Raw genomic sequence first — 18,268 nt, 5'->3', positions numbered from 1 at the left:
TCTGTAAGCTGACTTGAGATATACCAATAAATCAGCTTCCTGGAAAAATCAGTAGTCTAGAAAAATATGAAGGCTTTTCCATTTATCTGTTTTATCTGACTTATGGCTTGCTTTGTTATTCTATTTTTGAGACATTTATGTATATGTGTTTGTGTATTTATCTACTGCCTAAACTGGTATTTTTGAGTAACTTTTTTGTATTTATGTATGTGAGAAAGTTCATACTCACATATGTGTGAATATATGCATGCCATGTATATGCAGAAGTCAGAGAAGGAAGCTGGGAGCCCTCCTATACCCCTCTCTGCTTTCATCTGGTGACATGGGGCAGCCAGCAAGCCCCAGCTATCCTCCTACTGAGATTAGAGGTATACAGAACCACACCTGGCTTTTTATGTGTCTTTTAAGGATTTGAACCCAGGTCCTAATGCTTGCCTAGAAAGTGTTCTGACCCATCAAAGCCATCTGCCAGACCCTTCTTCACTTGTAATATTTTAAATTCAGGCTTATAAATTCGGCTTATTAAATACTACGTGGTGGTGATGGTTATCTATTTTGATTCATGGTGAATTTATTTGAAGCTGGATCTAGCTGAGAGGTCACCAACCAACCAAGAGAAAGAACAACAGTGAGCAACTGCCTATCACTCAGGGAAATAGCTACTGTGGTCTCCAGCTAATGTATGAGGGCGAAAAAGTGCTGTGCATCTCAGGGGCTCTTTGGAAGTGAAAATTACCTGATTTAACTTTTCAGGCAAACCAAATTATGCATATGTCCCTCCTGTAAAGCTATACAAAATCAATGTTTGTAGAGAGCAGAACAGGAGCCCCAATAAATCACCCCTTTCAGAAAGAACTCTCCTACCTGCAGGGATTCCCCCCACCCACCACCCACCCCTGTTTTGGCTATTTTAGATGAATGAAGAATTTTCTGCACAAATTATTAATTATTCAGTCTTGGCTATAGAACTCCGTTCCTTGTAGTTCTGTAGGAGTCAGTGCTATTCAAACTGCCGCTTTTGATGAAGTAATCGTCCGCTTCTGGGGCCTCTTTTCAGCTGCCCTGGGCGTGCGTCCCATGTAAACGACTGCCAAATAGATTCTTTCGACATTCCAGCCAATTAAAATACATTTAAAGTGCAGCTGGTGGAAAGGCAAGCCGGGCGATCCCGATCGCGAGGAGAACTTCAGGGCAGTGAGATAGAAAAACAAACTTTGGGGGCTCCCACAAGGCAGCGGAGAAGTCAGAAAAGGGAGCCACCTTTCGTGCTACCCTCCAACCAGAGATGACACCTGGATCCCCACCTTAAAAGACACTGACGAGGGAAGCCTGCTTGGGAGGGTGTGAGTTTCTCTCTCTCGTTGCCTGTGGAAGCTGAGTGTTGGCCGGGTGCCCGGTGTGGTACTGCATTCAAACACCCGCAGAACACAGGCGTGTTTGTTAAGCAAGCCAGTGATCAAAAACTCCTACAGGAAGATCCGAGAACCCCCCAGGAGCCCTCCTGGATAGCACCAGGACTTTGGATGGAATGAGACAGAACACAGGAGCAGGCTAAAGGTGGCGGAGCAACCAGCTGGCCTGTCTGCTATGCCTTTTAGGTAAGGATAGTACTTTTCTTTGCTTCGCTTTTTGTCCCACTGCATGTGAACTTTGACGTGGAGAATCAGGGTTACTGTGCTCAGCAGGAGCAGAGCAGTGGTCAGGAGTTCTGATTTGCAGGTCTGTGTTATTTTTCTGGAGGACTCCCGAGGAATCACTCAGTGTAAATACATACAGGCATCGCCCGGCACGTGGAGGCTGCGTTGGCAGTGAGCTCACCATGGTGCCTTTGCCCGTGTGGCTCCCTGCTATTTTCTGCGGGTGCTTGTTCTGTGAGAATCCAGGTGTGTGGGGTTTCTGCAGTGAATTGCTTCCTCCTTGGAACCTGTAATTGCCTGTCTAATGCCTGTTTGAGGGTTAGTTCCCATTTCTTGTCGCTGTTGTCTTCTTCCTGTGCTACCAGCCCCACACCTGTATATTCGAGCAAAGTTTGCTTGCTTATCGTCTTTTCCCCTAAGCTAATATCCAATCAAATCTAAGCATTTTGCTTACCCAAGGAAAAGCCAAAATGTTTGGAAATGTCTTGGTAAATCCTGATTCTTTTTTTTTTTTTTTTTTTTTTTTTTTTTTTTTTTTTTTTTTTCCTGCTTCTGGAGATATTTCTTAATGGACTGTCTTTCAATTTACGCCTTTCTTGGGCTTTAAGGAAACAAATACAGCACAGATATCTTGGTGCTGCTGTCCAGTCAGCCCGCGTCTCAGGGGTCCCATGCCCCTCCCCAGTTTGTACAGCAGAGAACACCAAGCAGATGTATAGTGGAGAACTGAGCGTCAATTCCTACCCACCAGTTGCCAGATGTAAGATGTTCAAGGAGCTTGACTCTTCCCTATCTCTGTCTGTCATGGTTGGCCCATTCTGGGCTTCGACTTTGTTTGCTGTGCACAAAGAATCTCACACATTTCATGGTGAGGGATTGTGTTGCAGCGACCTGAGTGCTGTTAAATGTGCTTTATTAATCTGTAACGTGCCAGTAGCTCAGAGCCCATGCCAAGCAGAGACTTTCGAAATTTTTTTGGAGCTACCTGCTGCCAAGATAAACGGCAGTTGGCCCGGGAGGGGTATTTTAAGGGATCTTGCAACAGCGAAGTTTTACCCATTAAGAGTGGCGCGAGTCAATGAAGGAAATATTGAATAGAAGAAATGTTAGGAAAAAATCTGACTCAGCTCTCTACCCATTGAGTGGACCCAGTTCATCCTCTCATGAAATAAGGACTCTGGGCTCCCTGTGGGCAGGCAGTCTCTTCACTATGCGCACATAGAGCTCTGTTTATGATAGAGGTGCTGGGTGATTGGAGACTTGCATGAATACAGATAGCTTCCCTGCCTGTGGCAGTACCAGAGCCTGGAGGGAAAACACAGTTTCCTGTGATCTGTGCCTGTCCCATACAATGAATCTAGACCCCCCTCCAAACACACACACACACACACACACACACACACACACACACACACACACTGAGACAGGAAATGGCCTCAGAAGTTCATTTGGACCCAAATGCAACTTTGTGTGTTGAATAATGGGATGAAAGACTTTGGGCAATGGAGTGGCAAGGTGATCTAAGGCTTGACTGGCAGGTCACAGAGAGCCTTTTCTGACTCTGAGTTACTTACCAAGCCAGAGCAGAATGAAGGGTACCATGCAGGTTCCTGGAAGGTGGGGAGAAAGTCATATATATTCCTGGGTGACTGTTTTTAGACATATAGTCCATATGCAGGTAAGACATAATACTTCTGTTAACTCTTGTGTATTTCATACAGGCATGCAGTGTACCCCCGCTCCCTCTCTTAGGGTCCTCTCAGATCCACCCTTACGTCCTGTCTCTCCTCCCAAACACATATCCTGTTTTGTTTGTTTTTGTTTTGTTTTGTTTTCGAGACAGGGTTTCTCTGCTGTCCTGGAACTCACTCTGTAGACCAGGCTAGCCTTGAACTCAGAGATCTGCGTGCATCTGCCTCCCAGTGTGCCTCATCACTGCCCGGCTCTCACATATCCACTTTTGAAAAAGAGATTCTGTTTATTTTTATGTATATAGCTCTGTTTTGCCTGCATGTAGTATGTACACCACATGTATGCCTGATGACTACAGAGGTCAGAGGAGGCATCAGATCCCCTGGAACTGGAGTTAGGGATGGTTGTGGTTGAGAGTAGAATCTGTGCCGTCTACAAGAGTTCTTAGCTACTAGTGCTCTTGATCACTGGGCCATTGCTCTAGCCCCCAGCTCCTTCTCTCTCCAAAAAAGAAAGCTACCAGAGTCAGTTTGAACTACCCATATACTCATGCCAGTGGGGCTGTCCACTGGAGCACATTGAGTTACCAGGGGCCACACTTTCAACAACATCACACACACACACACACACACACAGACACACAGAGGCACATATACACATAGGCACACACACACACATATATACACATACATATACATACATGCACATACATATACACACATACATACACACACATACACACATGTACACACATATACACATACATACACACATTCACACATACATACACATACATACACACATGTACACACATATACACATACATACACACATTCACACATACACGCGCGCGCGCACACACACACACACACACACACACACACACAAAGGCACATACACAGACACACACACAAGTCTTCCTCTTCCCTAAAAAGCCATTATCTGCCATTAGCTCCTCAGTTGGGATCAGGCCTCCTGAGCCCTTCATCCTTCCATGTTGGAGTATTGGTTGTCTTGATCGTGTACACATCTTGTACAGGTAAATATGGCTGTTGTAAACTGATGAGTACAGCAGTTCTATCATGCCCAGAAGATGATTCCGGTCTGGTCCTTCCCAACCTTTGTCTTTGGCAGTCTGTTTAATCCTCCTTCCTAGATTATCCATGAGCCTTTGGATAGAGAGGGATATATAGATGTCCTATTTATGGCTGAGCACTCTACAGATACATATTCTCTATAGGCAGGGACTTCTGCCAGGATTGATAAGTGAGAGCCCTGGCTGGGAGCCGGGAGCCGGGAGCCGGGAGCCAGGAGCCGGGAGCCGGGAGCCGGGAGCCGGGAGCCGGGAGCCGGGAGCCGGGAGCCGGGAGGAGCTCCAACCAGCTTTCTGAAGAAGGGACCAAGACACAAAGATTTTACTAATATATTTGAACACTGATGAGGAAGATCAAGTGAACGATAGAGCTTCGATCAGGCAGGTGGTTTTATTGTCCTTAAGTCAAGTGCAATCTCCTTCCTATGACTTAGTACAGGGGTTGACAAGCTACAAATCAGGCTAAAACCTGCCCACTGTGTTTCTGTGTGGATAAAGTTTTATTGGAAGAGAGCCACACCTGTTTGTTGACTTACTGTCTGTAGCTGTCTCTGAGCTGTTCCAGCAGAGTTGAGTCATGGTGGTCACACAGATCTGAGAATACTTACTAACTGCAGAAAAAGTCAGAGAGGCCAAGGCATAGAGAGTCATGGTTTTCAAACTACCTGTGCACCAGAGTAATTCTTGTTTGGAATTTCCATTCTATGACGCACAGGAGTGGGTCATCTTTATAAAATGTGATTCAAATATTGTTTCAATATTGTGTTTCTGTAAAATTTATGAGCTCTCCCTTTCTCTCCCCCCCCCCGTGTGTCCATGTATGCCCGAGTGTATGAACACATGCATGTGCAGTGCACGTGAGGGGCTCCAGGAACTGAATCTTGGATGCTGTTCCTCAGGCATTTTCTACCTTTTAAAATTTGAGACAGAGTCTCTCACTGGCCTGGAACTTTGTCACTACAGAGAGCTTCCAGAGATCTGCCTTGTCTCTTGTCTTCTTGTCACTAGGGTTACAAATGCTTATCCTGTCACGGCACCTGGCTTTTACACAGTGCGTGGTTTGAAAATGAAATGTCCCCCATAGGCCCACAAGTTTGAACACTTGGTCTCAGCTGGTGAAGCTGTTTGCAAAGGTTATGGAACCTTTAAGAACTAGAGGCTGCTGGAGGAAATACATCACTGGGGAGGTGGGCTTTGAAATCCTACAGCCTGGCCCCACTTCCTGTTCTGTTTCCTGTGTGTGGATGAAATTTGATCTTTCTGCCTCTTGTCAGGTGACCCTTAGCTCCTGCCATTATGCCTTCCCAGACATGATGGACTGAATCTCCTCTGGAACTGAGACTTCCTTCCCTAACTTGTTTTCTGTTTGGGTTATGTTATTCCAGGAACAGAAACATCCTGGGGGATCAGAATTCATGTTCTCACACTTGGGAGATGAGCTCTTTACCCTGTGAGCTGTCTCCCCAGTCTGAGAAAATTAAATTCTTAGTTTTTGCACTGATCTAGTAGCCAACAGCAAGTTGTGTAGAGAGTGACATGAGTCTGTGTGCCAACTTAGAGCACCATTGATGTCTGCTGGACCTGGAGGTCTCTTTGTGGGATTCTTCCTTTCCTTCATATCTGTGTCAAAATTGACTTCACAGGGCTGGGGCAATGTCTCAGTCACTGAAGTGCGTTCCTTCCAGTCACGAGGACCTGAGTTCAGATTCCCAAACCAACACAGAAAACAACAAAAAGCCCTGGAAGTGATGCTACTTCTTATAATTCCAGTGCTGGGGCCTGGAGACAGGAGCATCCCTGGGGTTCACTAACCTGTCAGCATAGCCTGCTTGGTGACTTCCTGGACAGTGGAAGACCCTGTTTCCAAATACAAGATGGATGATATCTTATTGATAACAGCCAAGGCTATCCTCTGGTTTCCACATGCAGCTAGTCACACAAACACACATACACAAACATATACGCACACACAATTATAAATACATACACACAAGTACACACACACTCACACATACAAGTACACACACATGGACATACACACATTCGTGGCATCAATTAGGCCTTTTGGCCACTTGATCTCAAATTTTTCTCTCATCTTGCAGTTATTTCTTTTAACTCTTACTTATTTTGTATGTGTATGTTTGTGAGGAATTAATTGTGCCATGGCAGGTATGTGGAGGTAATTGTGCCATGGCAGGTATGTGGAGTTCGGAGGACAATATGTGGGAGTTGATTCTATCCTGGGAATCGAACTCAGGTTGTCAGACTTGGCAGCAAGCACCTCTATCCAATGAGCCAGGTAGTTGGCAATCCCGTCAGCTCACCTCCCTGAACTTGTTACTATCAATGCTCTTCTTGTTACCTCTCCCTTTGCTACTTCCTTATCTCTCTGCTCCACATTTCTTTGTTTCAGCTTGATTCAGTAATGAACACCACCATCCCTTTGGACTGGTTTAAGTAGAAGGAAAGATTTTCTAACTGGTTTTAGGTGGCATATGAAGTCTCACAGAAAGAGCCAGGCACTGGGCAGAACTCCAAGGGAAGGCCTGGGAACAGGGTGATAGAATCTCCCAGTGTGTCTGGGTTGGGACATGGATGCCTCATGGCCAGCTCTGGGGCCACTCTGCCTTTGCTCTCGTCTATCCCACCAAGATGAATGCTTCTCTTGCTGCAACGCAGAGCACAGTCTGTGACCTTGGTGCTGTTTGAAGAGGCTCTGCTCTGTGTGGTGCATTTGATTGAAGGCCTCACCTGCAAAGTGATACCAGCAGAGGAGGATGGAGCCTGTGAGAGGTGAGGCTTTCTAGGACATCCTGAAGGTACTGGTGACATATCCTCAACATTTCTCTCTCCTTCCTGTCTCTACCCATTCCTTCCCCCTTCTCCTCATTTCTTTCCTCTCACTTTCCCTCTCTCCCCCCCTCTTTTCTTGTTTTCTCCTACCCTCCTCTTGCTCTCAGTCTCCCCTTGTCTCCTCTCTTTCTTTGTTCCTTTTTGCTCTTCTCTCTGTCCTGCTCCTCCTTCACCTCATGCTTTTTCTCCTCCCTCTTTCCCCTCCTGCTTCTCCTCCCCCTCCTGCTCCTCCCCTTTCCCTCCTCCTCCTGCTTCTCCTCTCTCTACCCCTCCTGCTTCTCCCTCTTCTTCCTCCTCCCCTTCTGCTCCTCCCCCTCCTCCTCCTGCTTCTCTTCCCTCCTCCCCCTCCTGCTTTTTCTCCTCCTGTTCCTCCCCCTCCTCCTACTCCTCCCCATCTTCTTATTCTTTCTCCTCTTTTCTCCTTCCCCCTCTCTCCCACATCTTTCCTTCTCTCCCTTGTCACAATCTCCAAAGCTGTCAGATAAATAAACTTCTCTTTGTAAGTTATTTCCCTCTACTTTTTTGTCACAGCAAACAGAAGGCTGAATGGCTCCGTGGAGTTTACCTTTTTGACCCTCTAAGGCTGCTGTAGGGTCTCCTGGATAAAACGGGTATCACTGTTGAACTTAGTCTACAAAGAGTCAGGGAACACCTCCCTCAATATCTTTTTGTGGGACAACAGCACCCCCAGAGTCTCAGAGTTCAATAGGAGCAGGAACATTGCCCAGAAAATTGGCAGCTTGGGCTGTATAGCAAGACCCTGCCTCAGGAAAACAGAAAAAAGGAGCAAAAAGCTCCCCTTCAAAAAAAATCCTAACAATAAACAAACAGAATAAATTAAACCCAACCCTAACATCTTAGTTTCTTTTAGTCTCTGCATTAGGATGGAGTTTCTGTAGCCTTCCCTGTCTCCTTGCCTGCTGGAAGGCACTCCCTATTAGGGCAGGGACACTTGACATTCCTTCACCACCCCAGAGCAGAGCGCAGATCAGTGTCTGACATGTGAATCCGTGTATAGTGGATTTACTTTGTCTTATTACTCCTTCCACAATTTCACATACACATAGAATGTTCACAATGTCACGTATATGTAGATTGTTCGATGTCACATACATGTAGAATGGTCTAAGTCCCCCCATTATCCGTCTTCTCCATTTTCTCTCCCATTAGGTCCCCCTCCCATTTTCATGTCTTTTGTATGTGACCCACCGCAATTAATTAGAGGTGCCTGCATGACCATGGCGTCATTTAGGGCTCATTTACTTGAGAAGGGTATTTGCCAGTGGCTACACTACTGCAGAATATGACTGCTATCCCCCAGCAACCGTTAACAGTTTATATCTCCACAGGGAGAAGAAGGGCCTCATGGGCCCCTCCCCCATCTATGTTGATGATGGAATGCTGGAGGGCTGGTCTTGTTCTCATACATGAAGCCAGGGCATGCATGGTGGACTCTGTTATCGTGGAGGCATGCATTGGCGATGACCACACTCCACAAAGATCTATAATTCACAAAAGGCTCCACCCGAAAGAACTTATATGTACCATTTAGCCTGAGAAAGCTCTCTGATAGGAAACGTTCTCATAGCCACCATCTATTTCATTTGGGAAATGTGCCTTGGCCTTCAAAGTTGAAATCTAGCCACCTAAGGTAAAGTTAATCATTCTGCTTATGGATAAGCCACTCAGGGTGCTAGGTGACGTCATCATGTCCTGGGGGTTAATCGTCAGTCCTGCACTACACCACATGCTATACACATAGGCTATCCTGTTTAATCTACACAAGATCATAGAGGGGAATAAGAATTGGTATTTATAAAAAGGAAGTAGAGGTTCTACCTGGCTAAATAGCTTTCCCAAGTATGTGGTGGAGTGAGATTTAATCCTGTGACCTTCCAAACCCCAGAGTCTAAGCTCTTAACCTCCAGGTTAACACCACCTTTAATTTATTGTTCCGGATGTTGGCTAGTCACCTGAGACTTCCGCTTTAGTCAGCCTAGTGACGTTAATCTACTGCTTTAATCTACTTCATACCTTAGCAAGGTGCAGTCCAATCATGTGGGCTGAAGTAGCCAAACAGGGCACTGGTGACCCCTGATGACCCTACTGATACTGGCAAAAAAAAAAAAAAAATTGTGTGTGAGTCTGTAAGTCAGGTTCTAGAAGACATGGGAGATAACTCGATTTTAAACAATTAAGTGTCTGGCAGCATTGTGGATTCTAGAACAGCCCTCTCATAATTGGATCGCCTTCATCCTTATGCTAGATGTTAGATACAAATCTTCAAATCTCTGGGTTCTATTTGGTTAGCATTCTACATTGCATGCCTCCCATTAAACTCAGCACTTTGAAAACACTGCTAAGTAAGGTTTATATTGAGACTATTTCCTACTCTTTCTTTGTTGGATGGATGGTGAAAACAGCATATATCCAATGTACACTGGTATACTGCTTACTTTTTCAAGGGGATTGAAGAAAATTTGTATTGGAAGATAGTTTTCCTCTTATAAGTCCATGCAATCTAGTAATTTAGTAAAACAAAACGTTCAACTGATTTAGTTTTATGAGCCACGTAGTCCTGTGAGGCAGGCAGGACAGGATTCTATATAAAAGAAAGGAGCAGTTTTTTCATGTCTTTCCTTCATACTTACATATGGATCAAGAACATCTATACAAGATGACCAAGATCTTCTGTATTGATCAAGGAAGGGTGTATTGATCAAAGAAAGGTGAGGAGTGAGGCTCTAAACCTTCATTTTTCTGATGATTGCAATGAGTTTTGACTATTGGTTTATTGACTGTGTGCCCAGTTGTCTTACTCTACCATGTCATTGTATTCTGCCTCTATGGTCCTTGTGTGATTCAATCTTGATCTATCTCTAACTAGGCCAGTGTTTACATCCTAAAGGAGGGTTCAGGGCCGAGGAGATGGGTTCAGCTGGTAAAAGAGCTTTGCCACAGAGGCACAAGGACCTGAGCTTGATACCCAGAATCTACACACAAAGCTGAATGTGGTATGAATTTGTAATCCCAGTGTTGGAGAGGTGGAAGCCGGAGGATTCCTTTGACTCACTAGCCAGTCAGCTTAGCCTGTTCATTGAGGCCCAGGCCAACGGGAAAGTCTGTCTCAAAAAACAAGGGAGACAACTCCTGAGGAAGGAACCAGGGGTACTCCTCCAGCCTGCACTCATGTATGCTCATGCACATGTATGCACACCTGCTTACACAACTGCACCAATTAATATACACATGTACATACTCACACACAAAGGGAAAGATTCCAATTAAGACACTGACAGTTATAACCAGGAGGTGGACCTTAGGAAGGGAGAGTCTGAAATTCAAATATAGCTGCAAAGACCAAGGAGGGGGTACAAATATAAAGGCAGCTGCCAGAGAAGAGAGAAAATTTAACTGTGTGATAATCAGCAGAACTGCCACTAGTTCTTTGGTGGCAGGATGGCAGGAATTGATCTGGATGAAGTGAGCTGGAGAGAGGTCATCAGGAGGCGGTCCTGATGTGGCATTATTCTGATGCTCCAAATGTTTAGAGCCTCACTCCTCGCTCCAACGGGGTCATAAGTGTTGAAAACAAATCGAGTCTTCAGTTTTAAATTTTTAAAAATTACTCAGAAGCCAGAAATGATAGCTTGAGGTAAAATCTGCACAAGTGAAATGCTGTCACCAATGGGAAAAAGTGATAAAAATGTTTTGTAAACAGACAAAAATATATAAGAACGTCAACCAAGCCCTTGAAACTGCTGGTTTTTGGTTTCTAATGTGTGTTTGGTATAAGTACATATTGTGATCTTAGAAGAACAAATTCAGTTTCTGTTCCCTTAAAATCCTGGTTACAGAGCAGTTATGCGCGCGCGCGCGCGCGCGCGCGTGTGTGTGTGTGTGTGTGTGTGTGTGTGTTCATGGCTGTGTGTGTATACCTGTGAATATGTGGATGATCGAGGTTAGCCTACAGTGTCACTCTTCTGTCCATCTTGTGTTTGAGACAGGGTCTCTCCCTGGCTTCGAACTCAATTGTACTATGCTGGCTGGCCAGCTGCCACAGAGAACTTCTTCCCTCTACAAACCACTGTGCCCAGCTTTTCTTATATGAATTCTGAAGGTCCAAACTCAGTTCCTCATGCTTGTACTGCAGCCTCTTTACCCACTGAGCCATCAGCAACCCCATGGTGATCATCCTTGACACCTGTGTCTGTGTAGCCAGACAAGCATCCTCTTTTGTTTTGTTACACCCACCCAAACCTGCCAGACCTCCCCTCCTCGTGGTCCTTTCTCACTTAATTTAAGAGACTGTCCTAACAGGATATCCCCAAGCACACCCCAGAACAGCCTGTGTAAACATTACTTGTAGTGAGCACAAGGAATGGCCCCCAGGGCTCCAAAGAGACACGCTTTAATTAAGTTACATTTCTGACTTTAATTATTGTCTAGACTAGGATGTTTACAAGCCTGTAGATGCTTACTGAGACAGTCGCTCAGCTTTCCTTTATCTAGGAGGAGTCCACAGAGAGGTGCCGAGAACTCAAAGGCATGTACGCCAAGTTGCAGGTCTCCATGATGAAGACCACCATGCACAATTGCTGCTTTGAACTGACAGAGATGTACTCTCCCCTCATTGCATATGGGAGGTTACCGCAAGGAGAAAAGGTGAATCACACATATGCACATGCTCACATGGACATGCACACATGTGAGATACACATGCACATGTGCATATACAAAGAGATACACATGCACATATGTTCTTACATGTGGATGCAAGCATACATGCATACACACATACACACACACCTATACATGAACACACATGCACACACATATACAAACATCACATGCACATGCAAAGATGTATATATGCACACATGGAAACACCCTTTAGCTGAAAGTTATGATATATTCTTCAGGGACCTTGACTTCTTTTCATCAACTCTGATTTCTAGAACTTAAGTGTATACATTTTTTATGTACAAAGTGTTAGTAGTGATGTTTCTAGAAACAGTGGAAAACACTGCAAGGTTTATGAAGAGGAGTAAAATTAAATATATAGCATCCCTTCTATGTCTGGATACACTCAGATATCAAGAGCCTCATTACTTTGCTTTCATGGAGAAGATGTAACAACAACAAAGAAAAGCTATAAACAAAAATGTTGTAGGAGAATGTTATTGGAAGAATCCTAATGTCACCAATTTGACTTGTGCAGGAAATTCATTTATTGATTCATCTATTATTTATTCACAAGTAAGCATTAGTCAAAAATACAGGCTAGGGCCAGTAAGATGGCTGAGCAGATGATAGCCCTCACCTGAGATTGACACCCTGGGCCCACATCATAGAAGGAGAGTAATGGCTCCTGCACATTCTCCTCCAACTTTCACATGTGCACCATTGTTCACGCACACATACACACATGCACACGTACACGCATACACACACGTACTCATGTATGCACATATCTATGTGTAGACACACTAAATCCATAACAGAAATTAAATACAGACAAGAAGCTGGTATGAGGGCTGGGAGGGCAAGGCCATCCTCATCTCAAGTCAGCATGACTGAGACCAAGAGCTGCCTGTCACATACAGGTTTGGGAAAAACAAACATACACACCCAAACAGCACTTTTTTGAGGACTTTATACTCTTTTATTTAAATATACCCTTTGTGAGGACCAACCTAGCTATGAGACTAAGCACGCGTCTTGTTATAAAGGTTGCTGTATTAGGGAAGAAACTGTGGAGTCTCCTGGCAATGCCCTAGCTTTGAAAGTCAGTATTTACTACAAAGTGGTCCTACCGTCAGCCAGGAGCGGGAGAATGAGCAGCCTCTGGGAGAATCAGGTCTAATCTCTTGAAGCAGTGTGAATAGCTTCTATCTTAGAGGAAAGGCACAGAGGCAGGACATGGCAGCCACTGCAGAGTTCTGCTGTTGGTACCAGGTGTGACTCTTTCTGTCCCCAGGTCTCTAGGTGGATGAGTCCAGATCCACAAACAGAAGTATATGGCTAAGCCTGAGGGATGAACCATGTGCCTTGTCATACCCACTGAGGAATCCCTGCAAAGAACAGGGTAGGTGGATGATGGTGGTGCCTACTTCCAGCCAGCATGCTCACCACATACTCTGCTATTCCAATTGCTTGCTTTGTCTTCATGAGTCAGAGCCAAATTGGCTTCATCTGATCTTTTGTGTTCTTAATATTCAACATGACCTGTCTCCTGGGATTATAGTCTCCAGTGTTCAGAAACCACGGTTTGTATGCAGCTACTTTGCAGCTTCTGATGAACCTTAAATATGGGTTTACAGCAGCATGTGTTTTTAAATTGCACATGATGGCCTGAGGTGCCCCAGGGATGGTTATCAGTTCTCCACTTCCCACATGTGGGTTCTGCACTGCCAGTTTCAAACCTTAAGTGCGGTTTCCCTTCTTGTGGGCTGGGGATGTCCCAGGAGAGAGGGGGGCTTTGCTCTCTTTGGCTCTAAGCTGACTCAGATGAAGGGTAGGGTAGGTGGGGCACAGCCTGGCCTAGTCATGTCATTAGCCCCAACACATCTGTCAGCACTGCCTTTGTCTGGAGCCTCCCAGCTGCTTAAATTAGTTTTTCTTCGAGCTCTGTCTTATCCGTCAGGATCCTACGGAGTTTTGGGTTCTTTCCCTTGTTTATCACCAGAGGCCAGAACCGGTTGTCTTTTCTGAGTTACTAACCTCCAGAGGGATGGATGGAATCTCCCAAATAGTTGAGCTCTGACTCAGCGCTGCATGCTCCTTCAGCCAGCCAGAGCTCCCTCCACACGTTCCCTGGCTGACAAAGCACCCAGGTTGCTGCACACAGCAAGTCTCACTGCATTGCCCACTTGAGGGCAGAGGATAGGATTTTGGGTTTCATACAAACAGAAAAATGAAAGTAAAACTGTCTAAAAGAATGAAAGGGATTAAGGGGCAGAGGAAATGTATAGCATATATTAAAACGGCCTTCTTGAGCACACTGCCATGTACAATGGATTGGTGTATATATAACTAAAACACACACACACAGAGAGAGAGAGAGAGAGAGAGAGAGAGAGAGAGAGAGAGAGAGAGAAGCATCCATTTGTTGAGTCCTGGCTTAGGTTCTTAGGTTCTTATCTGTGGGTCCGCTGGCTATAATATGTCTTGAGTTTTCTGACTATGTAGTTTTCTATCATTTGTATTTCGTAAGTCCATGTTATTGTCTCAAGAGGCTAGAGGAGAAGTGGCTCTAGTTAGTGCAAATGAGGGAAGACACTATATTGCTAACCGTTTGCAATGGCGGGATGCTATGGGGCTTTGGTCATTATCTTTGGACGAAAACTCCATTTTGTTTTGTCTTGATTTCTTATTTGTCTTTGTTTTGTGCAAGGGTGTCTGAGTGTGTATATGTGTACCATGTGTTTGCAGGTGCCCAAACGATCCATAAGAGAGACAAATCCTCTGGAACTGGAGTTACAGGTGGCTGAGAGCTGCCCAGTGTGGGTTCTAGGAACTGAAAACGGTTCTCTGAAAGAATAATAGGCTCTCTTAACCGTTGAGCCAACGCTCCAGCCACAGATAATCAACATGGCATGTTAGGACAACAGTTTTTCTTGATTATCACTTGGACAGGATCTAGAATCACTTAATAGGCTAATCTCCGGGTGTGTCTATATGAAGGAGTTTCCGAATTGGCTCATTGAGTTGAAAGGGTCTACCCCTAATAGGGGCAGCACCACCCCATAGGCTGAGATCTGAAGTGGATAAAATATAGAATGAGCTGAGCAGCAAGTACACCATGATGGTTTACTTCATATTCCGTGTAACAGACTTTTCTCTCAAACTGAGCCAGGAGGGGGAAAAGCTTCCCTATGTTGTTTTTGTCAGGTATTTTTGTCATAGCAATGACAAAAATAACTAATGCAGTTAATGGCTGGCCAATGTAGCCAGCCACCACCACCACCTCCTCCTCCTCCTCCCCCTCCCCCTCTCCCTCCCTCTCCCCCTCTCCCTTCCCTTCCCTCTCCCCCTCCTTCTCCTTCTTCTCCTTCCCCTCCTTCTCCTCCTCCCCAGTAGCACACACACAACCCTGGGGCAGTAACTTTGTTTCTACTTATTGTAGGGCATAGAGGGAGAAGGGAGATGGCAAGAGCCACAATGCCTTGCGTTGTGTTGAGTGCACGAAAACAGAGGTGCTTTGTGATGGTGAAGGTGTCGATGGGAGAAGTGGGCAGGAAAGCATCTTTCTTAGGATCTAATCCAAGGAACAGTAAAAGATATCTCCAATTGTGAAGTTTTTCAATGCAATTCTTTTGTTTAAGAGTCCAGACTGACAGTGGGACTCCTATACTTGGTACATTGTTGGTTAATAATAAGCCTTTGCTCCATTAAGACAAGGGTCTATACATGTTGTCTCTGCCAGAAAGAGGAAACTCTGACATAGGAGTGTGGAAGGAGAGAACTGTGCAACTTTATGGGTTGTTTGTTTTTAAATGATATTTTAGGGCTTGGAAATTTTTTCTCTCAAGCACACTAGGAAAGTAGCCTCTTTTTCATTTTGTAGACTTGCTGCGTGAGGTTTTTGTTTTGTTTGAGACAAAGTCTCACATACCTAGGCTGGTCTCAAATTCATTGAACAGTTGAGGACGGTCTTGACCTTCTGATCCTTCTGCTTTTACCTCTCAAGTGCTACAGCTGTAGTCTGCCATGCCTGGTTCACAAAGCACCGGTGGAACCCCAGGCGACACGCATTCTGGGCAAGTGTTCTACCAACTTATCTACCCCATCTCCCATCCCTGCTCTGAATGTTGTTATAACAGGTTTCCTTTAGTACATCTTCAGTGTGCCAAGCTCCATTCTGACAGCAAACATAACACTAGCCACTGCATTCCTGTGTCCTGGTTGATGGGTGCTGCATGACTCCCTATATAATGCCAGTTTGCAGAAGAAGCAGCTGTAGCTCAGAACTTTGAATGACCTATTGAAGGCCAAAGAGATCAGTAGCATGAGCCAGAATCGAAACTCAGATTGGCTCCACTGTTGATCCGTAGCAGAGCTTTACAGACTACCTTTCGCTGTGTTTTCCAGACCTGTTAAGATAAATGCTGTGGCTGAACAGGGAGAAGGCCATACATCAAAGCCTTTGCAATTTATAAGCATTAATATCCAGCCTCAAATCTAACTGCTCGGAGAAAATCTGGAAATAGAGGGATCCCGCCTGGTGCTATGTCTTTGACAGCGTTTAAGCACATGTCTGGAGAGTTCATGCATTGGCAATTTTGTATCCATTCTGCCAATGTTAGTAGTGAAATCTGTAAGGTTTGGAGTCAAGACTGTCCTGCTGTCTGTCCTTTGTTTGTGTCAGATGTTTTAGCCAGGGTTCTCTGGAGGAATAGAATGTGTGTACTGTGTGTGTATTATAAAAGGGGGATTTGTAAGATTGGCTTACACACAACAGGTTGGGCAGTCAACAGAGGCTGGCTGTTTGCTGTAGAGACTGAGAAGCTGGGCATCTTGGCATCTCAAACTGGTGATGAAGGCCTGGAGGATTCCTGGGGAGCCCCTGGTTTCGGTCTGTGTTGAAAGGCTCGAGAATTGGGAGTGTGACATGGCAAAGGTTGACAGGGGCAGCAGTGGACAGACACATTCACCAACAAGCAGCAGTGGCAGGCAAGCAGCCCTGCTTTCTCTTTAGGCCTCTTGGAAGGGGTTGTCTACTCTGGGAGGGTGACTTCCTTCAGTTAACCCCTTCTGGAAATGCCTGCGCAGACCTGTCCAGAGGTATGTCTTTTAGATGATTCTGGATACAATCTAGTTGACAGTCAAAATTAAACATCATGTCATGTGCTCTCTCTCTCCCCCTCTCTCCTCTCTTTTTGGTATGTCTGTATCTGCCTCTGTCTCTGTCTCTCTACCCTCTCTCTTTGTGTGTCAGTGTCTGCCTCTGTTTCTGTCTCTCTGTCTCTCTCTCTCCTCTCTGTGTATCTGTGTCTGCCTCTATTTCTGTCTCTCTGTCTCTCTCTCCTCTCTCTTTGTGTGTCTGTGTCTGCCTCTGTTTCTGTCTCTCTGTCTCTCTCTCCTCTCTCTTTGTATGTCTGTGTCTGCCTCTGTTTCTGTCTCTCTGTCTCTCTCTCCTCTCTCTTTGTATGTCTGTGTCTGCCTCTGTTTCTGTCTCTCTGTCTCTCTCTCCTCTCTCTTTGAATGTCTGTGTCTGCCTCTGTTTCTGTCTCTCTGTCTCTCTCTCCTCTCTCTTTGTATGTCTGTGTCTGCCTCTGTTTCTGTCTCTCTCCTCTCTCTTTGTATGTCTGTGTCTGCCTCTGTTTCTGTCTCTCTCTCTCCTCTCTCTTTGTATGTCTGTGTCTGCCTCTGTTTCTGTCTCTCTGTCTCTCTTTCCTCTCTCTTTGTGTGTCTGTGTCTGCCTCTGTTTCTGTCTCTCTCTCTCCTCTCTCTTTGTATGTCTGTGTCTGCCTCTGTTTCTGTCTCTCTCTCTCCTCTCTCTTTGTATGTCTGTGTCTGTCTCTGTTTCTGTCTCTCTCTCTCCTCTCTATTTGTATGTCTGTGTCTGCCTCTGTTTCTGTCTCTCTCTCTCCTCTCTCTTTGTATGTCTGTGTCTGCCTCTGTTTCTGTCTCTCTCTCTCCTCTCTCTTTGTATGTCTGTGTCTGCCTCTGTTTCTGTCTCTCTCTCTCCTCTCTCTTTGTATGTCTGTGTCTGCCTCTGTTTCTATCTCTCTGCATCTCTCTGTCTCTCTTGATTTGATGCCATCATGATAACATCAGTCATATAGTGATAAGGATGCCTTGAAAGAGCTGGAGACCTGCATTTTTAATGTTTATCCTGCAAATAACTCTTTTAAATAGATTCTCTGTCTTATGATTTCTATACCTGCAACAACAGCAACAACAACAACAAAAAGAAACATGACTAAAAAGCAAATTGGGGAGGAAAGGGTTATTCAGCTTACACTTCTACATTGCTATTCATCATCAA

At 45.1% G+C, this 18,268-nt stretch overlaps 1 protein-coding gene across 2 annotated transcripts in view; it reads left to right on the top strand.

Annotated features, from left to right (window-relative positions):
* Nucleotides 1-1,136: 1,136 nt before the first annotated feature.
* Nucleotides 1,137-18,268, top strand: part of Nckap5 (NCK associated protein 5) — an 887,342-nt gene continuing 870,210 nt past the window's right edge. For both annotated transcript variants that reach the window (XM_076941060.1, XM_076941057.1), the window contains exon 1: nucleotides 1,137-1,598. The gene's annotated coding sequence lies outside the window, so the exon portion shown is untranslated. The remainder of the gene's footprint in view (nucleotides 1,599-18,268) is intronic.

This window comes from Arvicanthis niloticus, chromosome 10 (assembly GCF_011762505.2).
Source record: "Arvicanthis niloticus isolate mArvNil1 chromosome 10, mArvNil1.pat.X, whole genome shotgun sequence".
Classification (NCBI taxonomy): Eukaryota; Metazoa; Chordata; class Mammalia; order Rodentia; family Muridae; genus Arvicanthis; species Arvicanthis niloticus.
The sequence above is the reverse complement of the archived record's forward strand: the minus strand, read 5'-3'. Positions and strand labels throughout refer to the sequence as shown.